Here is a 19,054-nt window from a genome sequence, read left to right on the forward strand (position 1 = left end):
GGAGTTAGGAGTATGGAAATAGGAAGGGTTTGCTATTCCTTTTCAAAAAGATTGGAAGGAGCCCATCTGAGGTCCGTACGTCTATGCTAGTCCTGTGTTCTCTGAGCCAATTTCTTGATAAAATGGGGATAGGGAATATATGTGAAATAAATGTTAATTCTAATAAACTGTGCCACTTTGATATTATTAGGTGATAAAATATCCCATTGTGTTATTCAGATGTTTGGAAAATAGGACAGCAGAAGTTCTCAGGGGCTTTGGATCACTTTGAGTAGAAGCCAAGGTTACCTTCCATATTGCCCTTAGTACATGCCCAGATAGGACAACTAACATTTACTAAATCGTAAAGTCTTTCATGTATGTTTAAAATGTAAAAAAAAAAAAAGAAGATTTTAGTAAACTTAAAAAAATGTAACCTCTGGGAGTTCCCTGGTGGTCCGGTGGTTAGGACTCAGCGCTTTCACTGCTGTGGGCCTGGGTTCAATCCAGGGACCTAAGATCCCACAAGCTGCGTGGGCGAAAAATGAAAAAAAGTAACTTCTTTATCATGGAGGGGTAGACCTGGATGATGAACTTCATGAAAGCATCAAGATGATGATTTGTAAGTCTTTAGATTCATTCACTTGTGAATCCATAGGTTACAATGCAGTGCACATTTTCAATATCATGATTCTTTTAGCAGCCTAAATGTATTTAAAAATAGACTTTATTTTTTTAGAGCAGTTTTAGGTTCACATCAAAATTGAGTGGAATAGGGCTTCCCTGGGGGCACAGTGGTTGAGAGTCCGCCTGCCGATGCAGGTGACACGGGTTTGTGCCCCGGTCCGGGAGGATCCCACATGCCGCAGAGCGGCTGGGCCCGTGAGCCATGGCCGCTGAGCCTGCGCATCCGGAGCCTGTGCTCCGCAGCGGGAGAGGCCACAACAGTGAGAGGCCCGCGTACCAAAAAAAAAAAAAAAAAAAGAAAAAATTGAGTGGAAGAGAGACGTCCATATACTCCCTTGGCTCCCATCCACCTCTTCCCCCTCCCTCCTCCCCTCCTCCCCCCAGCACGCCTCCTCCACTATTAAAGTCTTGCACAGAGTGGTACATTTATTACAATCAATGAACCTACAATGACATGTCATTATCACCTAAAGTTCATGGTAAAGCCCTAAATGTTTAAATTCCATGTCCTGATGTGAAACATTGCTTAGTTCAAATGTTAAAGATATTGGCACAGTATAACATCTGTAACATTGATTCACCAGAACAGAATCTATAATTTGTTAAGCTCATTCACTTTTTATTTAAAAATGATTGTACAATACCTTATGGTCTCATTTTTAACCCTTATTAACCTTAAGTCACTGCTTCTCTGGAATTACACGTGGTTGTCATCTGGTTTGTGGTTTGTAACTAAATGGAAGGCTGGAAATTTTGGATAAAGGAAACTTTAAAAATCACCATTATTTTTATATGAATAGGTAATTTCCATTTTAAAACATTCTGGCCAAAAGTTTTGTGTGCCGTTAAAGTGGATATGTACAAGACTGATTCTTGAGACTGATTTTTTCAAATATTAGATGAGATATGATAACTTAGGACCTAATAAGTAAAAGGACTTTATATGTTGTGTTTAATAATGAAAACGTTCAGAATATGCTTTTAGAAAAGTCTAAGGGGTGTCTTCTTGCCTTCTTTGACCTCACTGGAGCTGTGCAGGAGAGAACTGTTCTTTTTCCTCTTACAACTGACAGTTACTTGAGGAATCCACAAACAGGAGATGGCAAACGAGGAGAAAACATAATTGCAGCAACACTGACATGCTTTTCACTTTTGATTATTTAAAAATAATCCTACTGGAGAAAAAGTCATCTTGGGGGAAATTACGTGAAAAATTAAGAAAAGAAACTTGCGCCAGGAAACTGCTTCCTCTGAGCACCTGGAAACCCACGCCTTTCCCCTCACTCCACGGAAGAAGCAGGAGGACGAGCGGCCGGGCCAGGCCGGGCTGGGCTGACCCGGGCAGGCGGAGAAGCGGCTCCCGCGCGGCCCCCGGCGCCGGGGTCCTTGCAGTCCCGGGGAGCCCGGGCCGCCCGCCCAGTAAGGGGCTGAACTTGGGCCCCCCGGGCCGCTGACACCCGAGAGAGTGTGAACGCGGTGACGTCTCTGCCGGTTTCAGCTGCACAACAGGAAATGCCCTCGGCCTCCCCGCTTCCTGCCCGGAGAAAGTGGGGCTCGTGCTCGTGCTCCCGCTGCGCCGGCCCAGACCTAGTTTCGGGGCTGCGGCGCCGCCGGCTCCCCCGGGGGCAGGGCACCCTGAGAAGGCACCGACTTTGCCGAGGCTCCCTCTGCCGAGCCTGCCTGGGGACTCCGCTGTGCTGGAAAGGCCGGGAGATTGGGCATCACAGGCCTTGGGGGAGACCGCGGCACTTGCATCATAGAGAACCCCGGTCCGCTGGACCAGAAGCCTTGGGGCGGATAGTGCTAAATAATGCTGGCTGCAGAGGGCCTGAGCGGACTTGTTCATTGCCTTGACAGAATGTACCATCTTTCTTTTTACAAAGCCCTAAAGGCAACCTCTTGTTTCACCCTACTTCTGTCACCTTTTTACTTTGTTGTGGAAGCAAAGATAGGATGTTTAGTGCAAAGCACAAGCGTCGTGCCCTTATACTCTTCGAGACAGAATCATTACAAGAAGACGCAGTATTTATGATTTTCATCGTTGTTATTTAGGTCGTGAATCTTATTTGAAAAAATGCTTATGATCTTGTGAATTTAGGAGCAGTACTGTGGCCCTGGATTTACTATGCTCAAATTATAGATGCAGGGTTTTTTTGTTTTTGTTTTTTTTTAAACTATTTTTCTACTTTTTTTTTTTTGCTATAGATAGGCTTAAAAAATTGAAGCCAAGCAAATCCAGCCTTTTTAATAACACGTGTTTTAGTTTGCATTAATGATCTTTTGAGTTACATTTTAGAATCAGTGTTCAATAATAATCTATTATTTAGTCACATGAATCTTGCCTCTTTCCTATACTAGTGAGCATGGTAAAGAAGAGTAATAGTAACATCGGCTGGGTGGTCATGATTGTGATTACTTCTCTGGTCGACTCACGAGTGGCCTTTGTAATGGTAGGTTGTGCCTTTGGTCCCACGGTCAAAATGCCAGGGTTCCCTGGGAGGTCTGCTAAGGTTTCTTACATCACAGACTTGACAGAGAGGATTTAATAGATGAAAATATGATTTAGTAGTTCATAGTAAACCTAGAAAATCATTCTGAACTGGCACATACACTGTTAACATGTTTTAAGTCAAACTGAGTCACAAAGCTAATGACTGACCTATGCTTCTACAATCGTTGCCTAAATATTTTCCTTTAAAAATATTCCCGCAGGATCATTAGATGTGGATGTGGTACCATGTCATTTCCCTAGGGATGCTTTCAGCTGATGTATGCAATATGGGAATTAAAGAGTATTTGAGTACCCTTGGAATAAGAGCTATACACTTAAACATTACATCTTTTTTAGGTAGCTTTTTCCTTTGACAAAATATAATATAAATATCCTCTCTTTTTACCATGTGAGCCTCATTCAAGTTGTTTTCATAGCACTCTTATTTGGTTGTGAGTTGCACAAAAATATTTGTACAGATATTCTCAGTGACCCTCTAAAGGAAATAAAGTTAGAAGTTAAGAACAGAGGGGAAGTTGTGACTGCTCCATATTATGCCAAAGAGAGTGGACTCCATTAAAGTTTGCTCTCAATAGTTAAACGGATTCAAGGGGCAAGTGGGATGGTTTGAGGGAAAATGTGTTGTAAAGCTGGAAAGCAATATGTTAATGCAAGATTCTGTGTGTGTGTGTTTTTAATGTGATTCTTTTTTCCCATCTCTCCCCCATAATAAAATTACACAGGAGGAATATCTGAAATAACAAGAAAAACTGTTAAAGTGGAAATTAGTTTCAATCCTTTGTGGACGCAATAGAGTTGGGTCCCCTGCATTATGCCTATTTGCTTTGTAATAAGATTTAACTTCTTTTAAACCGAGCTTGGACATTTATAGCACTGGTATTATGGAAGTATTTATTTAGCAGTATTAATATAAGGGTCAATTACTCCAGATCTGTATTAGCAATAATCCGCAGTTTTTATGCAGCATCTCATTGGGGGTGCCAAGTAGGATTCTTAGACACATTAATTAAATCGCATAACAACCAGGAGATTAGCGTGCTGTTTTGTAAAAACCACTGTGTGAGGCATTCTTATGGACTGTACATAGAATCTGCCTTTTTATAATGTTAACCCAAACCCAACACCTCATCTGTAATTGTGGTCCAAACATATATAACTTGATTCATATAGGAGTTACAAATATATCTACTATGGGGGGTAGATTCTACTTTTTATGTGGCAGGAGACTTTTGTGCCTGGATAGTGAACAAAACTATAAATCTGAGTAGGGTGGGTAGAGGAATAAATCGTTTATTTCTCAGCGGAGAAGTTTGTGCTTCTTGGAGGAAAATCCTAGAATAAATGCAATCCATTATATCTTGGAATCATAATTTGAAATATTTAAAAAAGTATTTAAAAAAAAATTTGTTTTCTACTGTCTGCCTTTCCCAGTGAATTTCATAAGCCAGGGCAGAGTTTGTCTTGTCCTCACTGATTCCTCAAGGCCTAGAACAGGGCCCTGCCCAGAGCAGTTGCCCAGGGCACAGGTGCCCATTGAAGATACTAAGATGCTGCCACTATCTCTCATGTTTTAGACGCTGTTTCCTCTTTCTGGGCTGTAATTTCAGAGTCCTCTTTTTGTTCAGTGGTTTGAATTCAGCGAATATGAGACAGTATTTGGTTTTTTTCAACGAGGTGTAAACACATAGTAGAGGCACAGTAGGCATTTAGTAAGTTGAAAAATGTTGAAAGAAGCATGATATTTAGCAATATCGTCAGCCCGGGTGCTTTGTTTACTGTACTGATCATGCGTAGTCCTCCTTTTTCATCTAAGGAGAATCGTTTTTTAACAAACGTATTGACCTATTGATTTACAAAGGAAGACCTTCAGTGAAGCAAAAGATCAGTCCACTTGAATTTGAATCATTTTTATTAGCACTTAACCCTAAGGCGCTACATACCAGTAAGAGATCCAAAGATTCTTTGAGCTCTTAAACATGATTTCTCTTTGACCATTCCTTGCCTAATAGGATCTTTGATGTTGCCTTTGAACCTTTCTGGAATTGGGGATTGTGGATTAAAAGGCCACTTCTCTACTTTCAGTGCCTAGGATGGTGCCCAGCATAGAATCTAGGGGCTCAAGAGGGCTAGCTTCGTGGGTGGGTATGTGACCTGTGCAGTCCCACAGGCCCCTGAGCTTGGTTTAATGCTCTGTTGCCTGGAAATTCTTAGTTTTTGAACGAGGGGTCTTGTATTCCTGCTTTGCACTGGGCTTTGTAAATTATGTAGCTGATCTTGGTGCTCAATAAATATTTGTGACAAAATGAGTAACTTGAGTATAGGACTTGGAAACTTAGATATTTTATTCCTGAAAGCATTGGTTTGATGGTGGGTCTTAGTTTCCCTGTCTCTCTGAGGTGCAACGAATGAAAAACAGACTGGGTTCCATCCAATAAAGTATCTCAACTAGAATATTATTTGGAAGTGAATATGAATAGCCTTAAAAAAAAAAGTATTTTCCAAAGTGTTGAATATAACCTCTTGGTTGGGTTGGGCTAAGTAAAAGTTCTGATAGAGTGTGGAAGATTGAAGCTAACATAATGGGAAATGTAATAGGTAGCATCACCTCTCTATTTTATTCTTTTCTTTATGGTGTCAGCTGTATTTCAGTTCGTGTTTATTTAAGTATTAACTTATAAATATTTGTCCTTATCAGTGATGCAGTTGTTCATAATTATTGATTTATTGATAATACTCAGTGTGTTAGATATTGGGCAGAATTTATATTAAAACATGTTTCTTCGTTTTCTGGAGAGTATGGATGAGTATGTAAAATAATGAGAGAAGGTATATAGTAGTGGAAGGAGCATGCTGTGGTCATCTGGTCTTTCCTTTGCCTCCAGAGACAAGTTGGTCTTTAAAAAAAAAAATCTATATTTAATGCTCTAGGGATGTAAATTTCATCATCCTTGTTGAGAGCCAGTTCTGTTGCTTAATCAGGTTTATGGCTAGAGAAGAGGCAGTATAGAGCATGACCAGGAGTGTGGGTTTCAGAGCTGGGCTGCCTGGGTTTGAACGTTGCCTCAGCCACTTTCTAGTTGTGTGACTTTGGGAAAGTTGCATCATGTCTCTTAGCCTCAGTTTTCCTCACCTGTACAACAGGGGTAATTCCTAAAACGGATCTCAAAGGTTGTTCTGAGGATTAAATGAGTTAATATATGTAAAGTACTTGGTCTATCATAAGCACTCAATACATACTAGGAAAGGAGGAAATTGTTAAAAGTCTACTTATTTACCTATTTAAGTTACTTATATATTATCAAATAATAATTGAAAGCTTACATCGCTACCCTCAAAGCCATCATGGTCTAGCGAGGGAACTGACTTGTAATCCAAGGACTAGGATATTGTGGAATAAGTGCAAAAATAGAAGGCAGTAGGGGGTGAGAAGACCTGGAAGGAGCCCTAAGCCATCCTTGGGGGAGGGGTGAACCGTTCCCTCAGCAGCTTTTCTGAGGGTCAGTAGGTCTCTAGAACAGTGTGGTGAGGGTTTGAGAATGCATGGGGGAGTTTGGGGAATCCTAAGTAGTTTAGTGTGTGTGAAGCTTAAAGGATAATTGGGAGCTCATGAAAAATAGGGTAGAGATGCAAGCTGAGACCAGGCCATGAAGATGTGGACCAGAGATACAGGAGGGCAACCAGGAAAGTCATATCGTAGGAGCCAGGGTTTCCCCAAAGAGGGAGGGAGTGTCAATACCAAAGGCTATGGACAGTTAAAGTAAGATAAAAACTGAAAAGTGATTTAATAACTAGGAGGTGGCTGGCATTTATTTTTTGTCTATCATTTGCTATTTCGTGTGAATGGCTGTTTAAGCTCCTACTATTGGTAGGTGTAGGGAAGATATTTAAATTAGACACAGAAGTTTCTGATTTAGGATTAAATCCTCGAATTACCAAAAGAAGTTTAAAATCCTTTTTTCTCTAGTGTTTTCAGATTAGGATAAACAAGTTCAAAGTTAGTTCATGGCCCCACTCCATTGTCGTCTTCAGTTGGGAGCCGGGCAATAGAGCTTATTTATCATTGTAACTTTAGAATCTGATCAAGCTTTTAGTTAATAGTGATAACTAACAATAAAAATTATTGAGTGCCAGGAACTTTTCTAGGCACTTTACGTGTGTTAATTTAATCCATATCTTTAAATCTTTATCCTCTTGTCAGGTGGGACTTTCAGTCTCCTCATTTTAAGGGTGAAAAAGCTGAAGGACAGAGAGATAAAGTATCTTGTCCAAGGTCGCAAAGCTAGTGTGTTTTGGAGCTTGCGTTTAACAGGCAGTCTGAATTCAAACCTCAAGACACCTCTTTATCATGACTGACCCTCCTGCTTCCTTACTGTAGCTGTTATACGTTTGCTGGATACATGGGTGAATGAATGAATAAATTACTGGAAACAGATGGGATTGATAATTACTCTCATCCAGGTTAGTAAATCTGATTTTAAAAAGTCTTTCTCCCTGTTAGTGGTTAAGTTTCTTTTCTTTTTCTAAGGGCACTTTTTTAAAAAAAAATTATTTCAAACAATAATCCAGCTCCTAAAGTCTTGAAGTTTAAGATGTATTTGGGAATTTGTTTCTTGGTAGTTGGGGAATAGCCAAATGAGCTCTCTTTCTGGTATGGGCCTTGGGGGGTGGGTCCTCAGTTTGTTAGTGGTGGTAATCCAGAATGGGAACGTGTTACCTGGGTGGTACAAGAGTGGAACAGTACTGGAACTCCCTGGGAAATGGTAGCACTGTGAGCCACTGGACCAAGGCCAGCTCTGAGTGCCCTGACCTTTAGAAGCCAGGACTCTTGGAGATACCAAGATAACTAAGTGACAAATAAGCAGCAGAAGATGACAGGAGGGACATTATTCTTATGTTTGTGACTTTCTTTTTAGCTGTAACTCTGTGACCTTATGTAGCAGGTATGCAAAATGGTCTATAATTCTTATCTTTGGAGGTGAAATGAGTGTGAAAGGAAATGTTTGCAGGGCTTATAGAAAATTTGACTACTGTGTCTTTACAATGAACAGAATAACTTCATATGATGAAACTAAATTTCCTACTGTAGAAAATTTTTAAAAAGTTTATGTTTAAGGACATAAAAATGTGCTTGAAAGGTCTCTGTTTTTACCCAGAATAAAGAATATGTAGAGTGTTTTTTAACTCCTGTGGTTTCATCTGTGAATAGGTAACTGAGACATTTCTGCCTCCACTGAGGACCAAGATTCTTTGCTCTTTAACATTACTGACCAATGTGGAGTTGGCATATATTTATTTATAAGTTATTAATATTACTTGAGAATAGTCACACTAAATGTGAAAGGAGTGGAGTGAGAGCTGTGTCAGGGTATTTTTTTTAAACTAAATATGATTATCAATATTTAAACATGTAACGTTACTATTCTTGCACAGATGATGGATATTGCGTTTTATTTCCTAAAGGTTAATAGGTTTGAACGTAGAGTTTATTTGTAGAAGGAAAATAAGAGGAAATTTATAAAAGTGGGTCTTTGAATAGAATAATAATAAACTTATCCATCCTATAAACTGCATTACAACATGTGTTTCATTAAGAGCAATGTGATTTGAAAAAAAGGCCTGTATGTGAGAAGACTACTGTGGACCTAGATTTAATTAGAAGATATTTGTAGACGGTTCCTGATTTGAGCTGTCACTGGCAAAGCGCATCCCTGACCTCGCCAAAGAGAATCTAGTAAGATTCACTTTTTGATTTTTAAAGCACAATTATAATCAAATCTTAAAATATGAAGCTCTGAAATGGGTGAATCAAAGCTCTGTCATCAGGAAGAAGATAGAGGAATTTTATATATTTCATACAAAATGCATTTCATACTATTATTTTCTAGTTTTCCTTTTATTTACTTTATTTAGATCATATCTCATGAAAAAAGAGAGTTGAGCTGACTTACTTTAAAGGTCTTTATAATTTTTGACAGTTCTTTTTGCTTGTGTTTTTATAGACCTAAAATTTTTAAAAAAATGGCAAATACACTGGAATTAAGAAATCCAGTGTGAGTGAATGAAAATGGCATTAAAGGGATAGATCAGTGACTTGGAGTTAACAAAGACATTTAAATCAAAGCGGAAAATATGTTTTAAAAAATAAAACAATCTAAATTGTATGACTTAAAAGTAAAATAATATGTAGGGAATTATATACTAAGAAGAAACACATGAATGTGTTAATAACAGACATTATATTAAAAAAAATCATGGTGAGAATGATTTAATCTGAGACTTCAGGCTCTCTCAGTTAAATGGCTTTTATGCCATCCTCATTTTCAAAATTATCGAAACCTGTATGTGTCAGTTTGTTTTTACATTGCTTGGTCATGGGAGAAAAAAACATTTGTGTAAGTTAAGGCTCTTTCATTCATTTATTTCCCCTGTACTTATAAGATATGAACATGTTAGTTCTCTAAAATTGAAAGCACATTGTGTTTATTGGTGAATAAGAAGTTCTTATAGAGTGCTCTATTTTTACAGCTGTGCTTCATGGCATCACGTTCCAAAGAGGTCAGCTGGGCATGACCTCATGGGCATGAATCTTGGGGAGACAATTCTGAAACAGCCACAGGCCTGCAGAGTTGAAAGCCAATGCAGAATGCCCAAATGCTGTAGTTAGGAGGCATCTAGTCTATTAGTGCTTTAATAGGGTTTTTTGGTTTTTTTTTTTTAAAGTAAAATCTAAATTCAAAACTGAATTCAAAGGTAAGAGGACCAAGTAGGGTATACGACCCAGGAAGATGTAGCTAGTAGGAAGCAGAATTTGCATCCATGAAAACTCTGGGTACTGTTGCAGTTTTAACTCTGAGTTTGCTTAATAGAAAAAATAAATAGGATGGTGAAGAGAAGGGTCGGGGGGGGGTGTTGAAGGAAGAAAGTATTGAAAAAGGGAGGAGAGAGGCTATTGTGATAGTTTCATTTCAGTAATAATAGTGTTCTTGTTAAAATTATGAAAAAATATTATAGTTTTGAGAAAGTGTGTGAAGCTATTTGAGAGACAGAATTTGCTTATCTGATGCACAGATACGATTATTTTGGGGATATTGCTTAGCGTTGTTGCCCTTTGTACAATCATGTCCAAGGTTTGTGGCAGCTGTTGGGTACACATATCATTGGAAGTTGTACATAAGACTCTCCTTAAATAAAATAAAATCTGAAATACTAACATTTCCCCATCATTTAGAAAAGATGTGTTACATTCTCTTTTATCATCACTGTTAATGAGAATGAAATTTGTCAATTTGAAGTTCACATGCACTCATACCCGTTGCCATCTTCTGTGGGTGAGCTTTACAGGGAAGTCATACATGTGGCTTCTGCTGGCTGTTGCTGTGGCCTTCTCAGCACCACACCAAGACATGCACTCAGGAAAATTTGAGGAAAATGTTTTAATAGGGCTGGGATGAGTAAGTGACTCTCATTTTGGAGATGTAACACCAGTACTTTATTTTTCTACTATTAAGCGTATTTTATTTTTCAAATCAAGTAGATTGATCATCTTGGAGAAGGAAGAATTGGTGGCAAAACTGAGAGCATATCACAGATGAAACTGTTACTTAACTTTCACCTACTCATATGTGGACGATTAGAATAAGAGTAGGAAAGAAGTTACCTAATTAGATTTGAAATTTTTAGTGACATAAATTAATAATTGTTTGTGGCAGCATACGTATTAACAATACCATATTAGAAGCAATATGTTTAAAATCTAGTTTAGCTAAACTAAACTTATTGCCTATAATATTTTTGTATATCCACTGGGTTAGAATAGAAGCTTTTGGAAAATTAAAAAGTACTGTATATAAAGAAAGAATTTGCATTACAGTATGATAGACAATTAAAACACCGTAGCTTCTTTCAACACATATATCATGTTTGCTTACTATTCCTTAAGTTACTTAACAAATATTTATCGAATGTCTGTTTATATGCCAAACACTGTTCTAAGAGCTGGAGATACAGTGGGAACAAGAAAGTTGTGGTTTCAGCCCTTGTGGGGGACACGCATCCATATTAATCCAATAATCATATGACTGTATAATTACAAACTATGCTTAAGTGCTACGCAGGAGAAGAGGAAGGTGCGAGGAGAGAGGAGAACGGGGCAGCTCTGTCTTTTTGGCGAAGGCAAGGAAAGATCTTCTGAGGAGGGTTGTGTTGAGCCCAGAGTGACTGATGAGAAGACATTAACTAAGTGAAGGGAGTTGGCGGGTTCTGCAGGTGGAGGGAGCAGCTTGCACACCGGCCCGTGATGGGCGGGATCATGGGTCCCATCAAAATCAAAGGAGCATTACTGTGGCTGGAGCACCTTCAAGAGCAAGGGAGGTGAAGGGGGAGAGTCGGTAGAGCCTTGCAGAGCCTTGGTTTAGGATTTTGGTCTTTATCCTAAGACGAATGGAATGGAAAGCCAAAGAAGTTGTTTGAGCATGGAGATGAAAGGGTCAGATTTGCTTTGTGAATATTACTCAGTCTGCTGGGGAACAAATTGGAGGGTGCCAAGAATGGATCTGGAGCTAGTCAAGAGGCTATCGCAGTAATCTAGGGAGTGGGTTGTTAACATTGGATTAATCCACTGCAGCGGAGCGGTGGAGGTGGAGAATGGGGAAAAGCGGGGAGATTTGAGAAATTTCCGTGGGGAGAAATAGAGGATTTGTTGGTGGATTGGATGTGGAGAGTGAAGGAGAGGAAATAGCCAAGACTGAATCCTGTGTGTGGCCTGTGCACTTGAATGGGCAGAGTTGCCATTCATTGGCCTGAGAGGAGCCCGGTTTCAGGGAGTGGTGATGTTAGTTTTTGGATTTGTTGAGTGTAAAGTGGCTTTGAACTATCCATGTGGAGATGTCAAGTAGCCAGTTGCACACGTGCATCTAGAGGAGAGGATAGATTGGTAATTGAATTGGGGTAGATGAAAGGATGTAAAGGAGGATATTTAGTGTGAGAAGAAGTCTTGGGGCCAACCCTGGAGAATCCCCAACTTTTAAAATCTTGAAACAAGGGCATGAGCCCACCAAGAAGATTAGAAAAGGCTGGCCAGAGAAGAAGAACAACAATAGAGTCCAGTGTCACAGCCTCAAAGTGAGGAGAGATGGTAGTTTTCCAGGGCTGCTATGACAAAGTACCGTAAACTAGGTACCTGAAAATAGCAGACATTTATTTCCTCACAGCTCTGGATATTAGAAGTCTGAAGTCAAAATGTCAGCAGGGTTGGTTCCTTCTGAGGGCCATGAGGAAGAATATATTCCATGCCTCTCTGCTAGCTTCTGGTTCAGGCCTACAGTCCTGTGGTTCCTTGGCTGGTAGGTACATCACTGCAATATTGGTCTCCATCTTCACATGCTGTTCTCTCTGTATCTCTGTGTCTTCACATGGCATCTTCTCCTAAGAACACTAGTCATACTGGATTAGGGTCCCACCGTACTCCAGTATCACCTCATCTTAACTAATTATATCTGCAACAACTCTATTTCCAAATAAGGTTACATTCTGAGGTACTGGGGTTCGAACTTCAGTATCTTTTTTTTTTGGTGGGGCGGGGCCCCAATTCAAATATAAGCAGATGGACTCTGTGTGAGACCTTACAGGGGAGGCAGTGACAATTAAGACAGAGTTCCCATTCTGATACAATATTTTAGCACAGGTAGTGTTCTTCTGTCCCATGAGGTCCAAATAAAGTGAGTATGGTGGCTGAGATGAATGTGAAGGTGCAATAGAAAGAGGGAGGATAAGATGGGAAAAACATCTTAGAAGAAATGAAATTTGAATTGGGCCTTGACAGATGGGGTTCAGGATTTAAATTTGCAGACAGTCGAAGTAGAGGGGCCGTTATGGGGGAGAAAATCTGCCCCAAGTCTTGATCTAGAAAAATGTTCCCAGCCTTTAAAAAGAGCCATGCACCTACTGGTTTCCCTTTATATGAAGGGATATTAGATGTTTTGTTTGTTGCAAGGAGTCTTGTGGCATGAATAAGGCTGGGTTGTACATTCAGTTGCTTTAGTCAGCAGTTGCTTATTGAGAACTTACTCTGTGCCAGGCACAGTGCCAAGGGCTGGGGATAAATCAGAGTTTAAGTAGGTATTTCACCATCCCTCCCCACACCTCTGCATTAACCGTCATTCTAACACACAGTTTATGGTTAATAATAGGAGGATTTTATCTTACGACCGCATCCATTTTCAGAGTCATAAATTTAACTAATAATAATTGCACATCTTACTCAGGGCCAAGCACTATTCTAAATACTAACATTATGTTAACAAATTTAATCTTTACCAAAACCCCTATGAAATAGGTTCTACCATATCTCATAGGCGTTAAGGTGCCATCACTCGTAAGATGGCATTTGATGTATTTCTAAGAAAGAACAGTAAACCCTACAATTAATTGAAAGATGCTCTTGATGATAGCAAGACACCATCTGGCTTCAGAAATGTTGAAATAGGAAAACTATGCATATGTCTTAGAATTGGTGGACAACTTATATTTGCTGGCATATGGTAACTGTCGTTAGTTGACAGATGAGGAAGTGGAGGCACCGAGAAGATAAATAGCTTGCCCAGAGTTACACACGGATATGCAGTGATGCCCGGAGTCTAACACAGGGGGCTTAGCCATCCTGCTCCATCGCCTGTACCGCGACTGCAAAGTCCAAGCACCTCCCCAGCGCCTTTGTTCATATACTGGGAGCCTGGTAGTGTTTCAGGGCCCCAGGTTAACCAAGTTTGGGGGACGTTGTGGCAGAAAAGGTGTGTGCGGAGGTGCAACTTGCCGTTGGCGATTTGGCTAATCAAGCATTTGGCAGGGTGGGGCTTTTGGTTGGCTGCTTTTTATCAATCTAAAATGTTAAAAATGAAGAAAGGCCATAATGATGAGCAAAGAAGATGGGGGTGAAGGTGAGGTGGGGGCAGGAGTGGGTGACTTTCTTGTGGAAAATGATGCGTCTACACGGGTTTGAAGTTTCGCTTCCTCTGTAGGCCACCTTAGCACCCCCTCTAGCCCTTATCTTGATCTCTCCGACTGTCATCACTTGTGCTCTCGCTTTTTTGCCTGGTTTCATTTCCTGTGAAGTTACCTTTCCCCTGGCCTAAGGTGGCCCTGAAGGTATCTTTAGCTTCCACGGCCTGTGGGAAAGTGTCCTGAAGCTTAATTAAGAACTGGAAACTGAATTAAAGTTGACTAAATAAAACCCTGAGTGGTGAAGTACAAATGTGATAACTTTTCCTTTTTAATTTTTCCATCTTCATAGACACATCCAGTGTGCCCTGATACATGGGTTGCCCCCCGCAACAGGTTTTTTCTTTTTTTTAATGAGACCTTTAATTAATTAATTAATTAATGTATTTATTTATTGGCTGCGTTGGGTCTTCGTAGCTGCGCGCGGGCTCTCTCTAGTTGCGGCGAGGGGGGGCTACTCTTCATTGCGGTGTGCAGGCTTCTCATCGCGGTGGCTTCTCTTGTTGCAGAGCACGGGCTCTGGGCGTGCTCAGTAGTTGTGGTTTGTGGGCTCTAGAGCGCAGGCTCAGTGGTTGTGGCGCACGGGCTCAGCTGCTCCGCAGCATGTGGGATCTTCCCAGACCAGGGCTTGAACCCGTGTCCCCTGCATTGGCAGGCAGATTCTCAACCACTGCACCACCAGGGAAGCCCGCCCTAACAGGCTTTTAAAAAATATCAGATATTGTTCATATGTTAGATTATTTGAAACTATCCAAATGATAACATGAAGGAAATTTACTTTTTTTTTTTTTTTTTTTTTTTTTTAGTGGTCCAGAGGAAGTTCTCAGAGTGAGAGAAGGGGTTCTCATTTGAATCCCAAGGCTTGAGGTTTTGAGGACAGTGTAATTGCATGAATAAGAATCAAACTGATACAAACTTTATTGAAAAAGCTTCTCCTAAGCTATGCTGTCCAATTCCCATAGGTCACTGAGAGCACTGGCTTTGTCACCCTGCACAGGGGTTGGGGCCAGTCTCTGTGCGCTGGCTGATGACACTGACGTAGGGTAGCTGACAGGTAGCCCAGTGCTCCTCTGGTTTATGATATCAGCTCAGTACATTTTCGGACCTACTCCTAAAAGAATTTGATTTTTCTCCTTCTAAATATGCAGCACAAGCAATATTTCCATCTAAGCAGTTGCCACTTGGTAATGATTACAAAACCTTACCATGCTTTAGACCTTTTTCTGTCTTCCTTTCATTTCTATATTTTTATTCTCTGGATGTTCCCATTAATATTATGTTCTACCTAGTAGTCTTTTTTTTTTTTTTTTTTTTGCGGTACGCGGGCCTCTCACTGTTGTGGCCTCTCCCGTTGCAGAGCACAGGCTCCGGACGCGCAGGCTCAGCGGCCATGGCTCACGGACCCAGCCGCTCCGCGGCATGTGGGATCTTCCCGGACCGGGGCACGAACCCGTGTCCCCTGCATCGACAGGCGGACTCTCAACCACGGCGCCACCAGGGAAGCCCCTTAGTAGTCTTTTAATTAAGAATATACCTTGTATTTATGGAACTCTTATTGAGTTGGGTTGTGAGAGTGCTCAAGTGACCCCGCTGGTCTGGAGGAGCTCACTGTAGGGGGAATGATGTGCACATAACTATCAAGCTAGGATGAAAACCACCATGAAAAGAGAAGTACGATGAGCAGAAGGGATTAATAGATGTCTGAGGAGCAAGCTATGAATTTCTCCTCAAGGCACTTGGACAGGCTTAGTGGAAGGGAACAACACAGTTTGGTCAGTGTTGTTGGCATATGTTTAGAACTAGATGTAAATAACAACTGTTGTTTGTATTGGGATCTGTAGTTGTATTTTCGGAAGGAATGGTACTCTGGAGCAGTGTGTCCAATGGAACTCTGCAGCGATGGGACTGCCCTATATCTGCACTGGCCACAGGGTAGCTACTAACCCCATGTGGCTTTGGAGCACTTGAAATGTGGCTGGTGCACCTGAGGGACTAAATGTTTAACTTTAATGTTAATTTTAAATTAAATTTAAACAGCTACCTGTGGTTATCATATTGGACACTACAGCCAGAGGAAAGATGTGTCTAGCTAAGCCAGTATGACGATTTGGAGTGGTCATTTTGATCACAAATCAAAGAGATTATTTTTCAACACAATTTGTCATAAATGCTAGTGCTGCTGGAGCAGTCATGAGATGCTAAAGTACAGTGACTCTTTATTAAGAAATAATGACTGGTTAGTTAAATTAGTCACACACTCGTATGCATACGTGTATGCTCACATGTGGCCATGCGCACACAGGTGTGTGCACGCGTGCATGCACACACACACAAAAACACACACACACATCTTCCCCCTGGCTTCTTGAAATGGAGGGAGGGAGAAACATAATGTTTTTGAATGGCTTGCTGTTTTGAAGGACAGGTGATGAACTAATTACCCTTCTACCTGGGGCAGTGTCAGGCCGGGCAGAGAATCTCTGATGGAAGGAAAGGACCAGTTCTGGAAAGGGCCTCAGATGATTCTTAGTTTCCTCATCTATAGACTGGGCATAACAATACCTCCTCTGTCTGCCTCAAAAGATAATATGTATTTGTCAAAGCTCATTTTCAAGGTTCGCCCAAACAATGTCTAAGGTTTTGCTAACCCTGCATCTGGGCATTTCTCTATGGCAGCAAGAGATATGATGATACGTATTTTCTTCTTGATCTTAAGTGCCCTCTGGCAACCCCTACACCTCTTCAGAGGCTCGCGCTTGAAAATCTCTCCTTTTCAGTTCTGCCCCACGCTTGTCTTGGAAGTCTTCCTTTATGGGTTCCAGTGGTACTCTGCTCAGTCCTGGACTCGGCCCCTCTCAATGTTCGTTTGCCCACCATACAGCGGAATGCTGCTGGGTCCCCATCAGCTCCCCCTGAATGCTGCGTGTGTCTATTTTAAAGCTTTTTCATTTGTCTGTGTTTTGTCTTCCTGGTCAGAATAGAAGCTTCCTGGGCAGCGACAGCTTTTCAGCGTTATTTTTAAAAAACTTTTTAAACTTAATTTTATCCAGTGCTTTGCAGAAGGTGGCACTTGGTAAGTGTGACAGGCTGATAGTGAAATAAGGACTTGGGTCTTTAAGCTCAGCCTGACATCTTCAATGAGCACTCTTTGATTATTCAGATCAGTGGTTTCAAGCTTTATCATGCTCAACAGGCTCCCGAGGTGCTTTAAAAAAGTTCAAGTTCTTAGGCTCTATAAATACGATTCACTAGGTCTGAGGAGGAGCATAGGAAACCTGAATTTTAAGAAGCAAATCAGGCAACTCTGATGCAGGTGATTTGAGGACTGCTCTTTGAGAAACATAGTCTATATGTTATGATACCATTTCCAAGTACTCTGCTTAAAGAAACCTTTTCTGACAGCAAATATATTTCTTTTAAGCAGAAGTGTGGGGTTTTTAATGTTTTTGTAATGTTTTTAGAAGGGGTTGGGAGAAGAGGTGGGAAATTTTGTGGGTAGAACATTTGCTTAAACTGTCTTCTCAAATGCCTGTCTGGGTCAATAAGATAATAGAAATATCACATCAGAAAGAACGCCACGATTTCATCAAACCACAGTGATATAAAACACTTAATAAGCCATCACTTGGAGCTTATTTGTCCTTATTTGAGTCTCAGTTTTCACTGGCTCAGTGATCCAATCTTCTAGAGATGATCAGGAGCTGTACATTAGAGGGAAGGAGAAGAGTGTCGCTGGTAAAGGATGGCACACTGATTGCAAGAGTGATAGCGGACAGCCTGAAAGTGAAGAAGGAAATAGACAAACTGTGGAGATCAGACATAAGATCTTAAAAAGGCAAACAAAATATAGGCCAATGGGGAAGCCGAAGAGTGAAGGAGTAAGCAAATGCATGCATCTCAGTAGCTTGAGGAGGCATTACTGAGTTACCCCAGTTTACAGTAACTATTGGTTGATCTTTCTTCTTAGAATCTAAGTTCTACCAGGGCTGAGACCATGCTTATCCCATCTGGTACTGCATTTCCAGGGCTTAATGTATTCCTTGTCTTATAGGAGAGTCTCCATAAGTGTTTGTGTGTGTGTGCGTGTATAAGATTTGCTATAGTAATCTATGCTCATGATAATGACTCTAGTATTTTTCTAATAAATCAATATAAATAAATATGTAGGTTTTCTGGGTGATCTGTGTTCATGATAATGACCCTGAGAATTTTTTGGCTGAAAGCCAAGTACTTTTAACCTTTTTGATATATATTTTTTAAAAATCTCAAAAATTTTTGGTATGTGAAGGCTTATTTTACATCCTTAGTATGTAATTCATTCCCCAGCTCTGTACTCTTTAATATTGTTGCCCTTTCCTCTGCCCTGTTCATATTTAAATTGTCTTAAAATGCATGGGGTTTATTTTTCAGATTATAAATGCTCATGTATGTAGATACATACGAAAATATTTTGAATCATCAACCAGTGTACACTATACCAATGCCACGTGAACACAGCATATTTTAGTCTTCAAAAATATTCAGATAGATTTATGTATATAGATAGAAATCTGTATATACCAATTTGAAGATGTCTTTTTATATAGTTAATGCCAAATCATATTTTATATGGCTAATCATCCTTTGATATATCATAATGGTTTCCCTGGAGCATGACACATCTATTAAAATTGATATTTTAGCATGCATACTAATTAAGAAAATGTATATTATGTGCTAGGCAAAAACATGGGCTCCATATAGTAGAGAAAACCATATTTAGGTCCCTCCGAGATGGTATATCTCCTCTCCAGGTGTTTCTCATTTGTGTTTAAACTTGCTCTTTAGTAGGTTTTTGTTAACTGAAAAAGGAAAATTATTTCTTGATATTATATAAAGCAG

The 19,054-nt window shown here is 40.3% G+C and overlaps 1 protein-coding gene across 5 annotated transcripts in view; it reads left to right on the forward strand.

Moving 5' to 3' along the window:
* Positions 1-19,054, forward strand: part of HIVEP2 (HIVEP zinc finger 2) — a 191,667-nt gene that overhangs the window by 18,765 nt on the left and 153,848 nt on the right. The window contains exon 1 of one of the 5 annotated variants that reach the window (XM_027084877.1): positions 7,554-7,636. The exons of the other annotated variants lie outside the window; for them this stretch is intronic. The gene's annotated coding sequence lies outside the window, so the exon portion shown is untranslated. Of the gene's footprint in view, positions 1-7,553; positions 7,637-19,054 lie in introns of those variants that run through there. 5 annotated transcript variants of the gene reach the window in all.

Source organism: Aethalodelphis obliquidens, unplaced genomic scaffold (assembly GCF_003676395.1).
Source record: "Aethalodelphis obliquidens isolate GAN/ISIS:26980383/991018 unplaced genomic scaffold, ASM367639v1 scaffold3, whole genome shotgun sequence".
NCBI classification, from domain to species: Eukaryota; Metazoa; Chordata; class Mammalia; order Artiodactyla; family Delphinidae; genus Aethalodelphis; species Aethalodelphis obliquidens.